Source organism: Marmota flaviventris, chromosome 8, assembly GCF_047511675.1.
Source record: "Marmota flaviventris isolate mMarFla1 chromosome 8, mMarFla1.hap1, whole genome shotgun sequence".
NCBI lineage: Eukaryota > Metazoa > Chordata > Mammalia > Rodentia > Sciuridae > Marmota > Marmota flaviventris.
The window spans coordinates 101686670-101692797 of record NC_092505.1 but is presented as its reverse complement, the minus strand read 5'-3'; positions in this window follow the sequence as shown (position 1 = coordinate 101692797).

Genomic DNA, 6128 nt, shown 5'->3' with positions numbered 1-6128 from the left:
TTTAGATTGTGGCTGACCATAGGTAAGTACAAGCACAGATAAGAGGGAACTACTCTAATGACCTTGAATCATGATATGCATGAAAGAGGCTGAAGCAGGAGCAAAATCATGTGAGCATGTGAGTCAAGGATTTCAGGGCCAGCATGGGCAACGTTTTGGGAGAATTACTCTCAAAAAAAAAAAAAAAAAAAAAGCCCAAATCTGGCTGCACCACCTTAGAATTATAATGGATTTACATCTTAATACCTACTTGATAATATAATATAATATCCACTAGATAGCCATTTTTCTCTATGGGTTAATAGAAAATGGATATTCACTTTCTGATCCAGAATTGGGAGAATAAGATAGTGGAACTTTTCTTTTTCATAGGAACTCTCAATTTCACTCTTTTCTACACTCTTTGCAATCTATTTAGTAAGTTCCAATTCAAAATGTATATAATAGGTATATTTCTGAGCTGATAGCCACAGTGGAATTATGCCAGGTTACCAGCACCCTGGTAGAGCAGATTTCTGCTTGGAGGTGTGAACCGACTGGGAAATTAAATGTTTGAAAATAATCAGTGAGGAATAAAAGACAAAGTCAGAAATTCGATTTAAAAAGGGGGAAGGGTTCCTGGTGGATCTTCCAACCCTGATAGGAACTAGAACTGAACAAGTAAAAAAGGCCCCAATCCTTTACTTAAGGGGACATACATCAACATGTTTCAGTGTGGCAGACTTCTTGAGGAAAACAGGATAAGTGTGGGGAAAACAGGTTGTTTGGTGCTTGGCAGGTTAGGCCCGTCTCCAGGTGGCTGCATTTGAACCTAGTTCTTTGAGGTAAAGCATCATGCCAGCATGATTTGAACTTTTTCAAACCAGGGTGTATCACGAAGGAATTCCCAGAAAGGCAGCTTCCCTTCTTTAATGGCTCAAATGAAATCCATGATTCATACATGACTTCCAACAGAATAAGAGAAAAACTGACTCAGCAAATTTGAATCTTACATTAATGGGAAAACCCATTCAAAATTTGAAAACTAATACTAGATAACCCAGGTTTAGACTTATAAGCCAGACTTGTTTTTCTAGGGCTAATGACTGAAAATATGGGAAAGATTTTGATTTACTTTTTATATTTTTAACCTTTTATTCTTTAATGTTTCCTACCCAAGTCTCATTTTTTTTTTTTTTTGCTATAGGCCTTGAACTTATTTTTACTGAAAATCCATTTTTTCTCAAAATATAAATAAATAATGGGGCAAGACAGAAAGGTGAAAGGATTTTTTTCCAAGAGAATTTTCCTTTTAAAATGATGAAGACATATTTGTGTTTTAGTCAGCTTTTTTTCTTGTTGTTGTTGCTATTACTAAAAGACCTGACAAGAACAGTTTTAAAGTAGGAAAAGTTTATTTGGGGGCTCATGGTTTCAGAAGTCTCAGTCCATAGAGAGCAGGCTGCATTCTTCTGGGCTATAGGGTGAGGATGAATATCTGGGCACAAGAGTGTGATTGAAGGAAGCAGCTCAACATATTGCACTAGGAAGCAAAGGGAAAGAGAGTTATCTCACGGACAAAATGTTAAACCCCAAGTACTTCCTCTCACCCTAGTGATCTGTCTCCTCTAGCCACATCCTACCTGCTTTCAGTTACCATTCAGTTAATCTCTGTAAGTGGATTAATATGATGATTGGGTTAGGGCTCTCATAATCCAATCATTTTACCTCTAAATCTTCTTGCATTATCTCACACATGAGCTTTTGAGGGACACCACATATCTGAACCACAACAATATGACACCAGATACTGAAGATTCTCAGCTATTTTATAAAACCAAATTGATGACCATAATAAAATATTACTAAAAGTACCCACTTTACCCACAAGAAAACAATCGCACTTGTTATCAGGGTCCCAATACATTCTTTTTACATTGACATTCTCACTTTCTAATGATGTGACAGTCTTTGTCCATTTGCTTACATTTGGAAGGAGATGGATTCAAGATCAAATTAAATGGGGCTGGGGTTGTAGCTCAGTTTTAGAGCACATCTGAGGCACTAGGTTAGATCCTCAGCACATGAAGAAAAGAAAGAGAGAGAGAGAGAGAGAGGGAGGGAGGGAGGAAGGAAGGAAGGGAGGGAGGAAGGAAGGAAGGAAGGAGGAAGGGAGGGAGGGAGGAAAAAAATCACATTAAGCGAATCTTGGACAAGTTGGATTTTCTTTGCTCACACCCTGCTATCTATACAGAAATAGACGCTGAAGCAGCTGTTAGGCCATGGAGTATTGTGTTTCTTCTTAGGTCAAGACCGACCAGGAGGCAACAACTAGCATCTGCACACTTTCTGACTTGACAAATCTTTCCATTGCATGAGATGGACCTCATTGAATCTGTGGAACATTTTAGCAGTTCACTTGATAATTGTCCCAGCTGCCTGATACTACCTCAGGAAGCTCATATTCTAACTTATTTGTCACTTGCTTTCACTTTTCTTTTTAAAATCATACTTCTTAGCCCTTTCTTAGACAATACATTATTTTTCATTTGTTATTTTCCATGAAATATTTAACTTTTCCTACTAACATGTACAATTCTGAATGTGTAACTAAAGTTCAAATTTTCTATTGTATTCCTTGCAGTGTTTAAATCAAACCTAAAATTAAGAGTGCCATTAACTTGAAATTGATTCATAGGGGAAGAAAAGTAAAGATGTACTTTAAGAGGGAAGATATAGTTTGCTCTTTGTTTGTTCTTGATTTCTGTAGCATAGGGAACAATAATTTCAATTTGCCATACGTAGCATGGTCATTATATTAATACTGTTTAAATCATGTTAAAAGATGAAATGAATCAAAATTTTAAAAATTTACAAAATTGTAATTTTCCACTAAAACACCTTTTATTAATCAATAAAGGAGAAGTGAGAATGAAAAGTTATCAACACTGTGCTGTAAATATTAAAGTCAGTATGATATGTTTAGTTGAAAGTTGTTTAGATTTTTCTGTTAAAATGTCTCATCCATATTCTAAACTCAAAGTAATTTGAAAAACATAACCAGAAAAAAATAATTATTGTATAAGGAAACATTTAACAGTGAGTTACTTATTTTATACCTAAAGAAGGAGTTGTTTTTTTTTTTTTTTTTTGGATAACGTTTGAGCATAGTTTTCCACCAAAAAGGTTAAATCATATTGCATGAAGTCTGTAATTAATGTTTTTATAATTAGGTATTTCTGAAACAAGAATATTTTTAATAACCAATCATATTTTTCTACCTTAATATTTAGGGTTTTTTTCTATAAACTAAAAAAAGTTTTGTCTTACACCTAACAAAATCATAGAAGGAATTACAGAAAGAGTATAATATCTAACAAAAAGCTTAAAATTTCTTTGATTTACCTCATCTTTCTTAAATTTGGCTACATAAATCTGAAATTCTGACTCAAATAATTTCTGTAGGAAATAATTGATGTAATTCAATATTTTTCTTCACTAAAAGATAATAAGAAAAAAGACACAAAAATAGAACTGTGACTTCATTGCTCACTTCATTTTAGATTACTGTGGTGACATTCTCCCAAATAAGCATCTAGTTGGTTTACTTCCCAAATTTCTTTAATATTTCATCTAGGGAAATCAGAATTCTTTGTGACAGATTTAAATTGTAAATCCAGTAGGAAGACATCAAGGTAAATTTTCAGTTCTGAGAAATGCATATTATTGTTCCTCATGCCTTTTTTTCATAATTTATATATTTTCATTATTTATTATTTATATAAATATATTCATTTTTATATTATAAATACTTTATTTTTAATTTTTAATGCATACTCATAAAATAAAGGTATGATGCATAAAAATAGAGATATGACTCATGAAAAAGGGAGAGGTGAGGTTCTTTGTAGAAAAAAAGCAGGTTTTCTGTTATATTAATCTTTGGGCTTGGGATCTGTATTCTCATGAAGTGCTTTGGAAAAAGTTTCCTTGAAAAGTTCTGGGCAAACATATGCTAATTGCAGTCCACAGTGATATCAGACTGATAAAAGTGATTGGTGCTGACAAAAATGGTCCAACTAGAGTGTAGCAATGAAAAGTAAACTTTCTTACAATGAGGGAACAACTGGGGACTGAGAATCCCTTTCCTAGGGAAAATGATGCTAAAGAATAGCATTCTAGCAAACTTTTTGTTGCCAGGAGAAATATAAATACTCCTTGAGGGAAAATATTTCCTTTTGAGAAAAAATTTTTTTTTTCTTTAAACAGACACTGTGTTTCACAAAGTGAAAACAAAATATCTTATTAGAGAAAATACAAGAAATAAAGCAATTACAGAATAATATAACATTTTAAATTCCTAATTGTGGATAATGGTGACTAACAACTATGTTTTCTTTTAGAAACTTTTTAATGACAAATATTTTACTATTCTTAAAAATAGAGATTTTTCTTTTTGACGTATATATGTACTAACACAATGGTAGAAGAAATCCTAAATAGCAAAGCTCATCTTTCATTAACTCAGAAGACTCAATATATATTCTTTATTTACTTACTTTTATTAATTCTATTATGGGGTTGCAGTGGGAGCCTATTTTGTTTTGCCCAACATAGGCAGAGAAATATTCAACCACTGATTTACAGGAGAAATTGTTGGCATCTTTTTTTCCTAATTTCATAATTTTTGAACTTTCACTTAACATCTATAAATTACTATAATTTTGTATAATTATTTGTCCTTACATGAGTTAAGTCATAAGAATTATTAATTTTCAAAATGTTAGCTGAGCAATCCATTTTGCTAAATAGAAATATCAAATTTGATGAAAGAGTTAAGACTTAGATATTTATTTTCTCTTTATTTCAGAAATTAAGTTGGTGAATCTAATCAATCTCTTATGTGGAATGCATGAAATATGAAATTGTGTATATGATATAATTTAATACTAAATTTAAGGATATTTTCTAAAAAGTCATAATATAATAGAAAAGTTATTAGTATTTTCTTCATATTCTTTAAATAATATGTCTTAGGCTTTAATTTATACTTTGTGATAAATATTACACTAATATAACATTTTCCTAGATTTGTTCATATGCTTATTTAAATATGTCTCAAATACATTTGTTATCCTTAGGCAACACATTTCTTGAGGGCAAATCTGTTACCATTTAAATATCATTAGAATATTTTACATAAAGAAGCCCTAGGCATAAAAGTAATTAATGAATATAGTTTATGATTAAAATAATGTTAAAATAAATCAAAATTCCAGAGAAAATTAAAATACAGATTGTCATATTCATTCCAATGTCTTTTAACTTATAATTTACAGTATGGATTTATGATTATATGGCTAACACTCAAAGATATAATTCATTTATTCAACTTATATTTCTTGATTGCCAACTATACATCAGATATTATTCTGGGCATTTACAATATCTGAGTAAATAAAATGGAAACATCTCTGTTCTCACAGTATTTGTATTTCAATTATAGCACACTAATTGACTAAAAAAAATATATACAATGCAATATGTGCTTGTGATAAGCCTGGTAATAACAAACAAAACAGAATCTAACCACAGCACCATTTTATAAGTGTGGTTATAAAAGACCTCTGCTAGAAAATGACATTGAACAAAGACTCAAATAAAGTTAAGGAAAGTATCATGTGGATATCTGAGTGTAAAGAATTTCTGGTAGAAGAAATACCAAGTGAAAATGTACATAACCTTCTTGTTCATAAATATGAGACAATGCTAGCAATAGGTGATTTTCAGTAAGGCCTAATGACTCACAGTGCTATAATATGTTCTCTTCTAAATCATTACACATCTGGTCCTTATCATTAGAATTTTGGCTGACAAACCACTATTTCAGGTTATATCAAGTTCTTTGTAAAATAGTTGTATTTCGCTTTTTTCAGTGGAAAATAAAATAAGCATTTTAAAGCAAATTTAAACTTTAAAAAAAAAACTACCTTTTTGAAATGGCATTTAAATAGATATAGATATGCATGCAACATACACATGTAAAGGTATTGAAATGACTTTTAATTCATATTTGAGAAAATATCTTATATACACACAAACATGAGTATAGAATCATATGTTTATATATGCATATGTGTTTATAGACA